Here is a 17,974-nt window from a genome sequence, read left to right on the forward strand (position 1 = left end):
ACTAGTCGTCAGACTAATTAATGAGGAAGAGACGGATAAACCAGAGGGATCCACAGTTCGTCTCCAGCCTTTAAGTAAAGATGGTGTTTCTGACTCGGATTCAGACAACGACTGTGTCAAACAGTTATCGCAGCCGAATCTAGATATGAGGGCATCGGGATGACGGCAGAAGTGAGCGATGACTTTGCTAAGCTCACAAGCAGACCGAGAAAGCGATCCGGTGCACGACGAAGGAGATAGAGAAGTATGTACCGACATCGTAATCGGGCGAAAGTGCAGGATGCTAGAAGGGATAGAACTGAAATTCCAAGCACTTTTACGGAAGCTAGAAAAAGAATCAGATCTCCCGAAGAGCACTGCTAAAATGATAAATAAGAAGAAAAAGAGCTCCCCGGTTTCAAGTACACTGGAAAAACCAAGCCAGCCATCCCGCAATGGAGACTCCAGACAGTGTTCTGCGGAGGTAGACAAAGTCCGAACAGGAACGAAGGAAGCGCTCACGGACCCTGAGTCCTTATGGGGGGACTGTGACTTCCAATAGGAGGCCACAGCCATCACGGAAGGGGAAGATGGTCGCTGAGAATGGTAAGGAGCCACCCTCTTACGCTAGAGTGGCAAGGAAGCACAACAGAGATGAGTTGACTTATGCAGTCATCAATATCGGCTGTGCATCCGGTAGGATTCCACCAGACCATCGGTCCCAAGTGGAGGATTTGGTTAACGATCGGGTTTTCGAACATGTGTGGAACTCTGTAGAGGGTCTACCCATACAAATTATGAGCTGCGAGTATAGAGGGGACATCATTACGCTGCGTTTTGCATCGGTGGAATGTATTGATACAGTCAAACAGCTCGTCAGAGGTATTCACGCTCCCTGGGAGGGCGCAAAGCTCGACCTGGTGAGAAAGATGGATATCCCCCAGCTCACAAAGGTTACGGTTGGGTACGGTTTGCGACAGAACGCATGTTGGGATTCTTGGGCATGCAAAACCAAGGTTTGGTCGCAGAGAAGTGGGAGGTCTTCCACAGGGAGGAGAAGGAGGAAGGAACTCTCCTTGTGTTTGGCATTGATCAAGTCTCCGTGACGAGTTTGGCTAAGACTTAAAGCATGGCGCACTACGGGAGCAAAACTGTCTTTTTCAAGATTGGGAAGACTAGGATAGGCAAAAATTTTCATTTTGAGACATCAGGCCGTGCAGTGGCAGGTGACTCCACACCGCTCAACAAAAAGCGGGCCGACAATCACGGCATCTCTCAATATTGGAAAGAGAAGGAGAAGCAAATATTCTAATACTAAACTATCAAGCAGTGGCGAGAGACCCAACACAGCCTAACAAACAGGAACCCGACGACGGATCCATCACCGACTTAAAGATTCGGAATACTGGAATAGGTAAAGATCTTAATATTGAAGCATTAGGCAGCGCAGCGACAGGAGGCTCAATGCAACCCAACGAACAGGGAGCCAATGATGGTACCACCACCTGCTCCCAAGAAGGCCATTTACTTAAGATTTGGAAGGCTAAGAATGGCAAAGATGGTAGTATTGAAACATCAGGCAGTACAGGGAATGGAGACCCAATACAGCTTAACGAACAGGGACCCGACGATGGGACCATTACCGACTTTATAAAGAGTCGGAAGACTAGACTAGGCAAAGAACCTAAAACAATGACATCAGGCAGTGCACTGATAGGAAATTCAATGCAGTCTAAAGAACAGGGATCAGACGATGAGATTATCACCTACTCTCAAGATGCCCATTTACTGGAGGACCAATGATTGAGGTAACCCAGATAAACCTCCACCGGAGCGAGACTGCTACACACGCTCTGATGGAGAAAAAAAGTGCAAGATTTATATTGCCTTCCATTTCCAACCTTTTTTCAATTGACAAAATTCGAATTCAACTCATCTTAAGAGACAAACCGCAAAATTTGGTTATACATACATATCATTGCAACAAATAGAAAGAGCTTGTGATACATAGATCGCCTATGTACAACGTTAAAGTTCAGTAACCTTTTTTTCACGGTGCAATAAATAACTCTCAGATAGGATTCTCTCATTCCTTTGAGCTAGAGAGAGAGAGAGAGAGAGAGAGAAGAAACAAGAGATAGGAAGAAAATAGCAAACAGATATTGCATGCCAAATCTAAACAAAAGGAAAGAAGAGCGCGGGCAGACAAACAGCACTTAGAAGAAGCAGATCAGTTAGTTCATAATTTTATGTGGTGCTAAATAGAAGTTGTGCAACCTGTACGCAGTCTGTATGTGAACAGGAAAGAGAAAAAAAAATAGAAAATTTTAAATAATTTAAAGGAGGAAAGTTTTATTTGTTGGTGTCCAAAAAAAGAAATTGTGGAATGAGAAAGGAACGAAATTAAATATTTGTGAATAATTGAAAAGAAGACGATGTCTAAGCCCAATAGAAAAGGAAGAAAACAGAAAACAAAACCAAAGAAAATTATTAAAGTTTTAAAAAATTTATTAAAATTGCCGTATTACAAGGTAAAAGCAAATACTTTTCAATTAAAATCAAATTAACACTTACAATTATTGCACATACAAATTCGATATTGCACATTCACCCGTATCACAGCTTTATGTGGTTGCAATTGCACAGTTCCCTATTATTTAAAAAAAAAGAATGAAGTAATATTGTTTTATGGTGGTTTATTCATTGAACCATTTGTGGTTTTTTATAAAGAAAAAAAGATTATTGCACTAAAACTGGGCATTTTAAAATTCACAGCACTGTTGCAAGCCATAGACTCAACCTGTTATTATTGCACTCATTTCGTTCTTTCCACTATTCGTTTATTTTGCACTCCCCCTTTTTTTTTGTTCATGTTAATTGTCTGTGCAGACCACTAGTCAATCCATTAAATATAGGACAAAAGGAAAGAAACACAAACATACCTACAGAAATCTGTCACTTCAAATTATAAGAAAATAGAATCAAAACAAAACACATACTAATTGAAAGACAATAGGAAAAACAAGTAAAAGCGTGCTAAGTTCGGCCGGGCCGAATCTTATATACCCTCCACCATAGATCGAATTTGTCGAGTTTTTTTTCTCGGCATTTCTTCTTAGGCAAAACAGAATATAAGAAAAGATTTGCTCTGCTATTAAAGCGATATCAAGACATGGTCCGGTTTGGACCACAATTAAATTATATGTTGGAGACCTGTGTAAAATGTCAGCCAATTCGAATAAGAATTGCGCCCTTTGGGGGCTCAAGAAGTAATATAGAGAGATCGATTTATATGGGAGCTGTATCGGGCTATAGACCGATTCAGACCATAATAAACACGTATAATAATTGCGACCTTTACAGGCTCAAGAAGTCAAGATCCCAAATCGGTTTATATGACAGCTATATCAGGGTATGAACCGATTTGAACCATACTTGGCACAGTTGTTGGATATCATAACAAAACACGTCGTGCCAAAATTCATTCAAATCGGATAAGAATTGCGCCCTCTAGAGGCTCAAGAAGTCAAGACCCAAGATCGGTTTATATGGCAGCTATATCAAAACATGGACTGATATGGCTCATTTACAATACCAACCGACCTACACTAATAAGAAGTATTTGTGCAAAATTTCAAGCGGCTAGCTTTACTCCTTCGGAAGATAGCGTGCTTTCGACAGACAGACGGACGGACGGACGGACATGGCTAGATCGACATAAAATGTCACGACGATCAAGAATATATATACTTTATGGGGTGACGAAATTAGTATACCCCCCATCTTATGGTGGAGGGTATAAAAAGAAGAGGGCATTTTGAGATATTACACTTTTCCACAATTCTTTTTCCACATCATCTAAAATTAATGCGAAAGAATAAAAGTTGAAGCGATTGTGTTTATGGAATGTGAACATTATTGCACAGTGTATTCAAAAATATTGCACAGACACGGATTTATTACACTTATTTAAGCTGAAAATTACGGCCCATAATTCCAATTATTGAAATATTGAGCTTATTGCATGAATTAAAAGTATCATCCGATATTAAAATATCGCGTTATTGCACAGAATTGTTAAAAATTGTACAATTGCACTTATCCCATCGACACAATTTGAAAATTATTGCAAATTTCCCAACTGGTTGCTTTTTATGAAATTTTTACAACGGCGTATTATACTAGATTAGGTTGAAAATAGGGTACAGATATAAATCCATATATACACCAAAGCCAGCAATCGGCTTGTTGTGCGCTCAAAAAACTATAAAGTAACCTCTAAAAAGAAGTTATATTAACAATCACAAACTTACTATTTGAATTCACACCACTGTGCTTATTTTAATGGCAGCGCCTTTGAATCAATAGCCAATCATTATTACAAGAATTCCAATTATATTTCACTTATATTAACTCCCGCTTTTTTATACCCTCCACCATAGGATGGGGGGTATACTAGTTTCGTCATTCTGTTTGTATATATATATTCTTGATCGTTGCGACATTTTATGTCGATCTAGCCATGTCCGTCCGTCTGTCTGTCGAAAGCACGCTTACTTCTGAAGGAGTAAAGCTAGCCGCTTGAAATTTTGCACAAATACTTTTTATTAGTGTAGGTCGGTTGGTATTGTAAATGGGCCATATCGGTCCATGTTTTGATATAGCTGCCATATGAACCGATCTTGGGCCTTGACTTCTTGAGCCTCTAGAGTGCGCAATTCTTATCCGATTAGAATGAAATTTTGCACCACGTGTTTTGTTATGATATCCAACAACTGTGCCAAGTATGGTTCAAATCGGTTCATAACCTGATATAGCTGCCATATAAACCGATCTTGGGTCTTGACTTCTTGAGCCTCTAGAGTGCGCAGTTCTTATCCGATTGGAATGAAATTTTGCACGACATGTTTTGTAATGATATCCAACAACTCTGCAAAGTATGGTTCAAATCGGTTCATAACCTGATATAGCTGCCATATCAACCGATCTTGGGTCTTGACTTCTTGAACCTCTAGAGTGCGCAATTCTTATCCGATTGGAATGAAATTTTGCACGACGTGTTTTGTTACGATATCCAACAACTGTGCCAAGTACGGCCCATAACCTGATATAGCTGTCATATAAACCGATCTTGGGTCTTGACTTCTTGAGCCTCTAGAGGGCGCAATTCTTATCCGATTGGAATGAAATTTTGCACGACATGTTTTGTAATGATATCCAACAACTCTGCCAAGTATGGTTCAAATCGGTCTATAGCCATGTCATATAAACCGATCTTGGGTCTTGAATTCTAGAGCCTCTAGAGGGCGCAATTCTTATACCATTGGAATGAATTTTTGCACGAAGTATTTTGTTTTGATATCCAACAACTGTGTCAAGTATGGTATAAATCTATATGAATATAAACAGATATGGGGACTTGACTTCTTGAGCTTCTAGAGGGCGCAATTCCTATCCGATTTGGCTGAAATTTAGCAAGACGTATTTTATTCTTACTGTCAATAACTGTGTCAAATAAGGTTCAAATCGGTTCATAACCTGATATCTGGGATCTTGACTTCTTGAGCATCTAGAGCAATTATTATCTGATTTGCCTAAAATTTCGTACGACGGATCCTCTCATGACCATCAACATACGTGTTTATTACGGTTTATAGCCCGATACAGCTCCCATATAAATCGATCTCTCTATTTTACTTCTTGAGCCCCCAAAGGGCGCAATTCTTATTCGAATTGGCTGACATTTTACACAGGTCTTCAACATATAATTTAATTGTGGTCCAAACCGGACCATATCTTAATATCGCTCTAATAGCAGAGCAAATCTTTTCTTATATCCTTTTTTGCCTAAGAAGAGGTGCCGGGAAAGGAACTCGACAAATGCGATCCATGGTGGAGGGTATATAAGATTCGGCCCGGCCGAACTTAGCACGCTCTTGTTGATAAATTTTTTGTTGCACAATTTTATATTTATATGTTTAACAATTTGTCCATGCAAAGGAAGGTAAGATAAACCGAAGCAGTGTCCAGAACAGAATAACAAAAACAATATAAAACAGAAGCACACATATGTTCATATGTACAGACAAAGTGAACCACAGCAAAAAGGGCGATCAACCATCTCTGATTTTCATGCATAGATTGGGCAGAGGGAGAAAAGCTAACGTAAATATGTTACATACAATACATTTACCGGCAAAACTAATGAATTTTATATAATAAATGTTTTTTATATAATAAATATTTTATTTGGAAAATATTTGATTTATTACGTCGATTGGTAAATATTGCACTTTCCACCTGCCATGATACTATTACTTTTAATTACACTTGCCCTGAACGGTAACACTGCTTTCAGATTGCACCAGTTCCAGTTTGTCGTTATATTAAAAATAATTTTTTAAGTCACTCGCAACACTTAAAGCTGTTTGATCACACCGTGTACATGCCACCGTTGAACTCCGAATTATCGGAACAACTCTGCCACGGAAACTAGATCTGCTTAACACGTTATATGGGTTTATGGTCTACTTATTTTCGGTTAATTCCTTACCATACCATATATTATTGCACTTGTTTAGATCACAGCATGACAATAACATTGGCTTAATGGTAGCAAATTTGCATGGTTTTGTTCAATACAAACTGCATATGGTGTTTGATGATCGTCCACTGACTGTTGGAAGAAATAGAGACAAAGCCAAAGACAAAACAAAACAAAACACACGTGTGTACATACGTACATGGCATGCATAGCATACACATATGTATATACGTAGATGCTTTTTCTCGTTTGTTATTTGCTCTGACATTCCATAGTTCTACTATATTGGGTTATTGACTAAGTGAAAGACATCAATTACGTAGACAGGGTTGCCAGATTAGGCGATTTTTGATTATTTGTGGGATTGTAACTTTCTCCCAAATTCTATACGGATGTTAATACATGAAGGCAATTTTAATTCGTGGTTCACGGGATACTGCTATTTGGATATGCGATTTATTCATGTACTTGTACATAGCATTGTGATAACTTCGATTTGCTTTTTAACGAACATATAACTGGAGATTACGACACTGGGACATCGCATATATTTTGACAAACTGACCCTTCGATTTATGTGAGATAATTGGAAGTCATTGTATCATTATCATTGCACATGAACGAGACCCAACACCTTGCGACCCGCCAGACACATATTGAGTTCTTACATTTCAACCCTTCTGTGAACTTGATTTGCAATTTGAATATTTTTTTGAATACGGTTCATTTGTTTGGGGCTTTTGCTATTTGTGCGTGAATTCGCGAGAATTACCTTGCCAAAACCAGAACTTGGGTCTGTTAGTCAAGATCTTTTGGATTTGACTGTTCGAATGCCTTTCAATTGTATACCGCTTTTTACTGCTATGGTTATGCTCATTTAGATCTCTAGTTAACGTTCTAAAGAATAATTTAGATTTTCCCTAAAATCTCGAGTTTATACCTAAAACCCCACTCTGTTTGGATATAATTCTGAAATTATAAGGCTATATTTCGGCATTTATTGCATACCCCGCTACCTTACTGATTCAGAGTTTTGTTAATTCTCTTGAATGCTAAAATAGCGACCGCATAATTCTGTATTATAAGGCTATATTTCGATATTTGATTGTATACCCCGCTACCTTACTGATTCAGAGTTTTGTTAATTCTCTTGAATGCTAAAATAACGACTGGGTTATTATTATTGGAGCTCACGTTTGCACTTATTTAATGAACCCAAATCGTTTCTCTCTCCCTCTCTCTCTCTCTACAACGAGATTTTAATCGGAACACTATCATATAATTCTTGAACTGCACGGAGAATATAGCCAACCCTGCGCTTTTATCCTCAATCTTTCTTACGTCTCTCGCTCAATTGTACGCAATCAATTTATAATGAGCGTGGAAAACGCAGCCTAAGATATAGTGTCCTTTCTTTCGGGATCTAACAATCTTACAAGCTCTTCTTCCTCAATGAAAGCTTCGCCAAGTCATGACAAGTTTCTCTTTGTTTGTGACCATTTGATCAACTTTTGCACTCAGTTTGAGCAGAGTGACATTCAAAATTAAATGGATTCGGCATTGGAAGTGAAGTTGGAGGACTTAGAGAATAGATGGCAACGACTTCAAGCTACGTATGAAAGTCTCATGCTAGCTCCAAGAAATACAAATACCAAGGGCTTTAGGGAGAACGCAAGGATAAATTCAATGCTAGTTCCGAAGCCTATTATACGGCAAAATCCCAGATTCTCGATATTCTGAGAATTTCGGGTGGAAATGCTAGTCAGAACACGAGGCACAGCCTTATTCCGGTTTATATTCCCCAGCCTACGGCTAACCATCCTTCTCAAGAGAGTGGGACTGGTAACATCAAGGTCCCTTCCTGTCATACTGAGATATTCAAAGGAGGGTACGAAAAATGACCGTCATTCCGTGACATGTTCACGGCGGTTTACGCGAACCATCCCAAATTATCCCGAGCTCAAAAGTTATTTCATCTGCGAAACAAGATTGGGGTGCAGCCGGCGCTATTGACAAGAGATACACTCTCTGTGATGAGAATATTGAGCTCGCTTGGAGTGCCCTCAAGGCTCGCTATGAAAATAAGCGAGTCTTAGTGGACAATCAATTAAAGATTCTCTTCAACATTCCTTCAGCTTCTGTGGAGAACAGTGAAGAAATTAACCAAATTCAATCCTCCGTGAATGATTGTCTGTGCACTCTCAAGACCCTTGACGTCAATGTAGAAAGCTGGGATCCCATACTGTTATACTTGGTTACGACCAAGAAACGCTGGCTCTGTGGCAACAATCCCTCAGATCTCATAGCGATCTTCTTACCTGGAACCAGCTCGATGAATTTCTCATCAACAGGTACGAAGTCGTGGAACGGCTCTCGAGCATAAAAGCCACAAAGACCAGAAGTACGCTCCCGTCTCAAAGTAGTGGTAAGATTCAAACTTATCACTCACAAGAAAAGCTAAGCTCTTCTTGCCCCCTATGCAGTTCCGACCACACAATACGGAGTTGTGGACAGTTTCGGAAATATACTGCACAACAACGCATAGATTTTGCGTACAATCACAAATTGTGCATAAACTATCTCTCCTCATCTCATCTCAAGACAAATTGCAAGAGTGTAAACACATGCATCGTTTGTTATAAGCCATACCACACTCTGCTTCATCTAAGAGGTAAGCCAGAAGAGGAAACTGAAGATCATGAAACCCATTCTAGTCGCGAGGACGACAAGGGTCAAATAAAATCTTCTGGCATGAATTCGAAAACCACATCTCATAATGAAGCTCCTTCAACTTCAGGCACAAAGCGCCCCTCTCATGTTCAAGCCAATTTCTCGGCCAACAACGAGATGATTTTGTTACGAACAGCTCTGGTTCGCGTTGAACATCAAGGGGAGTTGTTTACTTTAAGAGCTCTTATTGATCCCGGTTTTCAACGAACCTTTATAACACAAAGAATTCAGAAGCGCTTGCAACATCTAAAGCGCATTTTGAGACTTTTGGAATTGGCGAACAGACTCAGACCTCGAATAAAGAATGCCAACTAGTTATTGTTACGGAGAAATACGATGTTCGCTTTTCAGTCTCGGCAATAGTATTGCCTAGAATGACAAAATGGCTTCCTTCCGCCTCATTCGAAATCTCACATCTCTGTGAGTTGGAGGTGCTGCATCTAGCCGACCCAAATTTTAACAAATCCGCTCAAATTGACCTGATTTTAGGCAATGATTCGGAACGATTCATAAATATTGAAGGAATCAGGAAGAATATATGTGGCGATACCTCAGCATACAATACAGTTTTTGGCTGGGTATTGAGCGGTGCAATGCAAACGTAAAGAACCTTCTCATTTTCCACGAACGTGGTTGAATCCGAGGATGTAAAAATAACTGAACTTCTGAGAAAATTCTGGGAGCAAGAAGAGGTACCCATGGCTCCCCCTCTCGTGAGGAAGATCAGTTTTGCGAAGAGTTCTACTCTTAAACTACCTCCAGATCCCCGCACGGTAGATACGTCGTGAGACTGCATTTCAAAGCAGAATTCTCCGACTTCCTATCTCTTGGCTCGTCTCGCTTTCTGGCTCTAGCTCAGTACAATCGGATGGAGACAAAGCTCTCCGATGATCCCGAGCTAAACACCGAGTACAATGCGGTTTTAAACGAGTACATTTCTCTCGATCGTGCTCAGGAGACCTTGTCTCAAGAGATCAACTGCAATGGACGATACAATTCCTTTTATCTTCCTCACCACGCCGTCGCCCGTCCAGAAGATAAGTCCACGAAGGTGAGAGTTGTATTCAACGCATCTCGTAAGAGCAAATCTGGTTATTCGCTGAATGATGTGATCTACACTGGACCTACACTGCAAACCGATTTAACATCTGTGATACTCAGTTGGCGCAGATACCGATATGTGTTCTGTGGGGACATTCAGAAGATGTTTAGGCAAATATGGGTACATCCGATCGACGTTCTTCTTAGGCCGGATCCTAAGGGACCGGTGAAGGATTTTGAACTAAAAACGGTTACCTTTGGTCTGAATTGCGCACCGTTTTTGGCTATTCGCACACTCTTGCAACTTGCTTCTGACTCTGAAAACGAATTTCCCAATGTCGCGGATGTGTTGAGAAAAGAGACATATGTCGATGACATTTTGTCCGGTGGCTTCTCTATAGAGGAAACCATTCGAGTACAAGAGGACTAGGTATCGGTCCTTAGGCAAGCAGGGTTTCCCCTTGTCAAGTTGACTGCGAACGATCCACAGTTGCCTGCGCATTTCCCACGAGAAAGTCTCTATGATTCTGAGTTCTTGCGCTTCCATGAGACGAGCACTACGAAGATGTTAGGTACCAAATGGAATGCGCTTACTAATTCTTTCAGTTACACCCTCGGCGCCCTTCCTACAGATCAGCCCATTAGCAAACGCCAAGTCCTGTCAGTCGTTGCTCAGTTATTCGACCCTGCCGGATGGGTGGCTCCCATAGTAATCAAATCGCAGATACTAATGCAGCAACTGTGGCTAGAAGGTTTGGATTGGGACGACGAACTCAGCTCAGCGACCCTACTAAAGTGGAATTCTCTATTACCTGACTTGAGTCACATCGGGTAGATCTCCATATCCAGTACCATCCCACTGATACAGTAGAGATTCACGGATTTTCTGACGCGTCTCAGGTAGCGATGTGTGCATGTGTGTACATTCGGTGTCAAACCTCCAAATCGGTTTTCTCGAATTTGCTCATTGCGAAAAGTAAATTGGCTCCACTGAAGCCTGTATCTCTCCCAAGTCTAGAGCTGAATGCAGCCTTCCTCCTCGCAAAGCTGGTTAATTTTTTGGTTTGCACTTTCAGTCTTGGTATTACTGGTATTACCTTTTGGACAGACTCCTCGATTGTTCTTGGTTGGTTAACGAAACCACCATGGACCTGGGAGACATACGTGGCGAACCGAACGTCCAAAATTCATGACTTTCTACCTGGGGGACATGGCGACATGTCCCCACACACGACAATCCGGCTGACATCGGAACGAGAGGTTGAAGTCACAAGACCTGGCATGCAATTCATTGTGGTTTCATGGACCAGGTTGGCTGACAAACCCATCATCAGAATGGCCGAGCAGAAACCCTTTGATCTCCCCCGAGATAGGGAAGCGCCTGAATATTCAGGTCATGCACGATACGGTAGAAAACTTGGATATCTTGCATAGATTTTCGTCGTATCCCCGGGCATTGAGAGTAATCTCTTATATATTTCGGTTCTGTCATAATTGTCTTAGTTTACGAAGAGGAACCACCGATTCTTACACAAGATGAGGTGAGACGTGCGAAGTTCAATCTTATAATGTTAGCTAAAATTAAGTGGTACCCGAAGGAGTACACGCGTATCAGTAGATCTCAGGAATTGCCGAATAGAAGTTCACTGCAATGTTTAAACCCCTTCCTAGATCGGGACAAGGTCCTACGCGTTAATGGTCGTTTCGCGGCTTGTTTCTTTCCCTACAATGAACGGTTCCCCATCATACTTCCGGGGAACTCTCGTCTCTGCCACTTATACCTTTTTCATTTTCACGAATTTCTCGCTCACGGTGAATGCATTCTGATATGTCGCATGATTCAGACGGAATTTCACATCTCACGTCTTAAACCAAGGGTGAAAAGCATTATTCACAAGTGCAAAACATGCACTATCTTCAAAAATAAACCTTGCGATCAGATAATGGTCCCGCTCCCACTCGATAGATGCACGATAACACCGGCATTTCACGTGACAGGCATAGATTTCGTAGGCCCCTTTGATATTAAAAGTTCAGCTCTTCGCCGAGCCTCTCTTTTAAAAGGCTATGTAAGCATTTTCGTATGCTTCGCTACAAAGGCGGTGCATTTAGATCCATGCTCCGAGCTCTTTGAGGCCGCATTTTCTCGGTTCGTTGGGAGGCGAGGCCTTTCTCGGAAGGTAGTGTCTGATAATGGGAGAAATTTCGTAGGTGCCAGTCAAAAGATGCTGACAGAGTTCAAGAGTTTTATTCAGACTACGGCGGGCGACATTGCTTATAGGTACTCTACACAGGGCTTTGAGTGGCGGTTTATACCCCCTCATGCTCCACATATGGGAATCAGCCGTGACATGTTTCAAGCACCATTTCAAAAGAGTGGCTGGCGCTCATTTGTTTACGTTCGAGCAATTTGCTACATTACTTGCTCCAAGGCCGGCGCCAAGGACAAATTTGAATTTGTCACTTTAAATTAAGAAAAAAAAAAATAGAAAAGTATTAGGAATATATCGTAGAATAAGTTGTATGTCATTGAATTATATAAGATATCTTTTTTTGCCATCCGTACTAATCTGGGATAGATTGTAAGACCATTGTGAATTGTTAGTTATAAGCATTTTAGTACGACAAGTCACTTGCGTTTTCTGTAAAGTATAAAACCTTACTTCTTCTACAACCACAGCAAGGTGAGCAACACACACATCCTACCCTTCTCTTTTTCCCAATAAACCCCCAACTCTTGTACATTTCCTAAGCCGACACTTACTGTCTTTTATTTCTTCTTCTCGTTTTGGGATACTTCATTTTCTCATTTGACTTATTATTCCTCGTACACAGAGGAATAATGGATGGAGCTACGGGAAAGAAATTTGGCATGTAGGTACAACTAGAAAAAAATATGATGGGTGACAAAATGATCTATTCAAAATTCGAAAATTTTTGTACCAAAATTGGTACTATTTGGTACTTTTGTTATAGATGTAGCTACAGGTCTGAAATTTGGCATGTAGATGCCAGGAGGACTAAATTATCTATTTAAAATTCAAACATTTTAGTACCAAAATTGGTACCATTTGTTATTTTCTTTATAAGTGGAGCTACGGGTGTGAAATTTTGCATGTAAATACAACTAGGAAAAGTATGATGGGTAACAAAATGATATATTCAAAATTCATAATTTTTGGTGCCAAAACTGTTTCCACTTGGTACTTTTTTTTTATAGATGTAGCTACAGGTCTGAAATTTGACATGTAGATACAACGAGGAAAAATATGAAGGGTGACTAAATTATCTATTTAAAATTTGGTACCATTTAATAATTTCTTTACAGATGAAGCTAGAGGTCCGAAATTTGCTATGTGGATACAACGATGAAAAATATGATGGGTAACTAAATGATATATTTAATATTCCTGCATTGTTGTAGCAGAAAGTGTTAAATAATACAGAATAGCTCACCTCTGCCTACAGCTAGAATTAAGCAATTTGACAAACATTATCGCTGTCTTGACCAAAACACAACATGTGGAAAAAACGTACTAAATGTGGTGCAATGTGTACTTGAAAGTATGTATTGGGCGACTAGAAGATATTTTTTATTCGTGCATTTAAGTACTCAATCGTACGAAATGGAACATTCTTTACGGAGTAAGATGAAGCTCTCAAAATCGGGATACATCTATACCTTGGCGACAAGTTTTGGGCGATCAGAAGATTATGACTTATGAAGACTATGACATACAAAATTGTACTTTCTCTACGAATTGAGCTTGAGCACTCCAAATCAGATTCACATTGTCATTACATATAGGGCGGCTAGAAGATTTGTTTTTAGTTCGTGCATTTAGGTGCTAAAACAGACAAAATGGTACTTTCCTTACAGAGTGATCTTAAGCTCTCAAAATTGAGATACCTTGACGAAGCGGACCGCCGGGATGCTAATTACATCCATGAAAATAGCAATAATAATGTTTGTTTATTTATTTTTTCGTCTAAGTCTACAGAGTCTAGCTCCATAAAAATTATATGTTGTTCGTTTTAGTACATGAATATCAGAAATATCTTCTAGTCACTCAATACATACTGTCAAAGGATAACTGTATCCCGAATTTCAGAGCACCAGCTTAATACATAAGGATAGTGCCATTTTGTACGTTTTAGTACATAAATGTAAAAATTAATAAAAAATAATCTTCTAGTTGAACACAATACACTGTCAAGGTATAACTGCATCTCAAATTTTAGAGCTTTAGCCCACTGTGCAAAAGAGTACCATTTTCTACGTTTTAGAAATTATTTGAACTAAATATTTTCAAAAAATCTTCTATTTTGAACGTTTGGGTACCTATATGTACGATTTTCAAAAAAGTCTTCTAATCGCCCAATATATGCTTTCTACGTACCAATTAAACCACAATTAATAAATTTTCAAGTTGCTTAATTTTAGCTGCATCCGCTCGCTGTAGGCGAAGATAAGCTATTTCGTACTATTTAGCAATTTTTGATACCAATATGTACAAATACAATATTACATGAATATCAGAAATATCTTCTAGTCACTCAATACATACTGTCAAAGGATAACTGTATCCCGAATTTCAGAGCACCAGCTTAATACATAAGGATAGTGCCATTTTGTACGTTTTAGTACATAAATGTAAAAATTAATAAAAAATAATCTTCTAGTTGAACACAATACACTGTCAAGGTATAACTGCATCTCAAATTTTAGAGCTTTAGCCCACTGTGCAAAAGAGTACCATTTTCTACGTTTTAGAAATTATTTGAACTAAATATTTTCAAAAAATCTTCTATTTTGAACGTTTGGGTACCTATATGTACGATTTTCAAAAAAGTCTTCTAATCGCCCAATATATGCTTTCTACGTACCAATTAAACCACAATTAATAAATTTTCAAGTTGCTTAATTTTAGCTGCCTCCGCTCGCTGTAGGCGAAGATAAGCTATTTCGTACTATTTAGCACTTTTTGATACCAATATGTACAAATAGAATATCGTTTGGGTGCCGGGCCATAACGGATTAAGCGGGAATGAATAAGCAGACGATTTGGCAATGAAGGCCAGGGGACTGCCGTTAATAAACTTGGTTAACCTGAAGCCTTTCGGGTCGACGCAGGATACATAGGACTACAAGCTTATTTTACTTTAATTGGCTATGACAGAATATTTGTTCCACTAGCCGAACGTAGAATAGCGTTCCAAGCGCCTCGATCTTCTGCGCTCATTCTAAAATTTCTGACAACAAGTTTCGAGGTGTCTCCCACAACTTGATCTTTCCATCGGGCTTTTGGTCTTCCCGGTTTACGTGTACCACCGTGTTTGCCTTCAAAACACTTATTTGCTGGAGCTTCATCATCCATTCTGACAACATGACCTAGCCAACGCAGCCATTCTATTTTGATGCGTGCAACTATGCTAATACTATAAAATACTCCAAGCACTGCCTCATCTGCTTTCACAAGTACCCATGCTTTAGAACCATATAACAGCACTGGTAGATCAGTGTCTTGTAAAGTGTAGTCTTCGTCTGTCGGGAGGTGGCCTTGTTTTTAAACTGCTTACTTAGTCCAAAGTAGCATCTGTTTGCCAGTTTTATTCTTCGCTTTATCTCAAAACTGGTGTCATTCGTTTCGAGATAGAGTTACTGACTATCTCAAAGTTGTGGTTCCCAACTTTCTCAATTTTCTTTATCTGTTCGGTTGTGCAGGGCTTTTTGGGAGTTGAAACCATCCATTTACTGCCAGACCCATTTTCACTGACTCTCTTTCGATTCTTTCAAAGGCTCCAGTTACTACTTCCGGTGACCGACCTATGATATCGATATCGTCGGCATAGGCGAGTAGCATGTGCTCTCTTGTGATTAGTGTGCCATATCTATTCACATCTGCATCTCGTATAATCTTCTCCAGCAGGATATTAAAGAGATCACACGATAGGCTGTCTCCTTGTCTAAAACCTCGTTTGGTATTAAATGGTTCGGAGAGATTCTTTCCTATTCTTACTGAGGAACGCGTATCAGCAAGTGTCATCCTGCACAGCCTTACTAATTTTGCAGGGATACCAAATTCAGACAAGGCTTGAAATACCTTTGAACGTAAAGGAGTATCGAAGGCGGTTTTGTAGTCAACAAAGAGATGGTAGGTTTTTCCTTCTTGGATCTTTTCCAAGATTTGGCGCAGTGTGAATATCTGGTCTAGGGTGGATTTACCTGGTCTAAAGCCGCATTGATAGGGCCCGGGACATAGTATGCTGAGGTTCCAATCATCGGGTATGCGTTCTTCTAGCCAGATTGCGCAGATAAGCTGATGCATACGCCTTATCAGCGTGTCGCCCCCGGTCTTAAATAGTTCAGCGGGTAACCCGTCGGCTCCTGCTGCCTTGTTTAGTCGGGTTACTGCTACTTGGACCTCATTCTGACTAGGAGGTAAACATTCTATACCATCATCAGGGATTGGTTCTGCGGTATCCTCTTCGACGCCAACATCGGACACTAGCAGTTGGGTAAAATGTTCTTTCCATATCCTCAGCATGTTGTCTGTGTCAGTTACCAGATTTCCTTCTTTGTCTCTGCAGGAGGATGTGCCTGCCCCAAAGCTATCGGTTTGGTGTTTAATTCTTTGGCAGAATTTCCGGTCTTCATTCTGACTCCTGTACACCTCAATTCGCTCGCACTCACGTCTTTCCATTTCCTTTTTCTTTCTGCGGAATGGACGTTTCTCCTCTCTCCTTTTCTCCCGATACCTCTCCTTCATCTGGCGCGTTGCTACTGATTGTAGGGTTACTCTATATGCCGCATTCTTGGCTTCAGTAGCATCTCGACACTCTTGGTCGTACCATGAGTTTTTTGGAGGAGGCTTCCTGTACCCAAGTACGGGTTTCGCGGCATTTTCCATGGAGTGGGCAATAGTTTGCCACTGCGCCATTATATCATCGGAACAAGGAGTGCTTTCATCAAGCAGTTGGGTCAGTCGAGTGGAGTATGCCGCTGCCATTTGTTGTGTCTGCAGCTTTTCAATGTCCACCTTCCGTGCAGTGTCAGATCGTACTTTCCTCGCCATGTTCAAACGTTTGCTGCAACAAGATAATGATCCGAATCTATATTCGCTCCACGGATCGATCGTACATCTAACACGCTGGATGAATGCCTTCCATCCATCACAACGTGATCAATTTGGTTTCTCGTGTTTTGATCGGGTGACAGCCATGTGGCTTTGTGGATATTTTTATGTTGAAATCTGGTGCTACTAACTACCATGTTTTTTGCCGCAGCGAAATCTATCAGCCTCAACCCATTACTGGACGTTATCTCGTGGAGGCAAAGCTTATCGACTGTTGGGCCAAAGATGTCTTCCTTCCCTATTTTCGCATTAAAATCTCCCAGAACGATTCTAATATCATGAGCGTGGCAGCGGTCATATTCTCTCTCTAGGTGCTCGTAGAAAATATCCTTGGTGTGCTCGTCTTTGTCTTCCGTAGGGGCATGGGCACAAATAAGGCTGATGTTGAAGAATTTGTTTTTTGTGCGGATTGTGGCTAGCCTCTCATCCACCGGAGTAAAGCTGGAGACAAGGTGTTTCAGTCTCCGACTAACCACAAATCCGCAGCCAAATTCATGCCTCGTGTTATGGCAGCTATAGTTTAGTTCGATGTTGTTCTTGTTGT

At 40.4% G+C, this 17,974-nt stretch overlaps 1 protein-coding gene across 5 annotated transcripts in view; it reads right to left on the reverse strand.

Annotated features, from left to right (window-relative positions):
• The window catches only part of LOC106082928 (uncharacterized), a 120,586-nt gene that overhangs the window by 56,666 nt on the left and 45,946 nt on the right, over window positions 1–17,974 (reverse strand). Inside the window, exons 1-2 of one of the 5 annotated variants that reach the window (XM_059360082.1) lie at window positions 2,780–2,862; window positions 2,554–2,629 (exon numbers count right to left, since the gene is read on the reverse strand). The exons of 1 other annotated variant lie outside the window; for it this stretch is intronic. The gene's annotated coding sequence lies outside the window, so the exon portion shown is untranslated. Of the gene's footprint in view, window positions 1–2,553; window positions 2,871–6,532; window positions 6,638–17,974 lie in introns of those variants that run through there. 3 more of the 5 variants (XM_059360085.1, XM_059360080.1, XM_059360079.1) reach the window with 3 other exon arrangements.

Source organism: Stomoxys calcitrans, chromosome 1 (genome assembly GCF_963082655.1).
Source record: "Stomoxys calcitrans chromosome 1, idStoCalc2.1, whole genome shotgun sequence".
In the NCBI taxonomy this organism is placed as follows: domain Eukaryota; kingdom Metazoa; phylum Arthropoda; class Insecta; order Diptera; family Muscidae; genus Stomoxys; species Stomoxys calcitrans.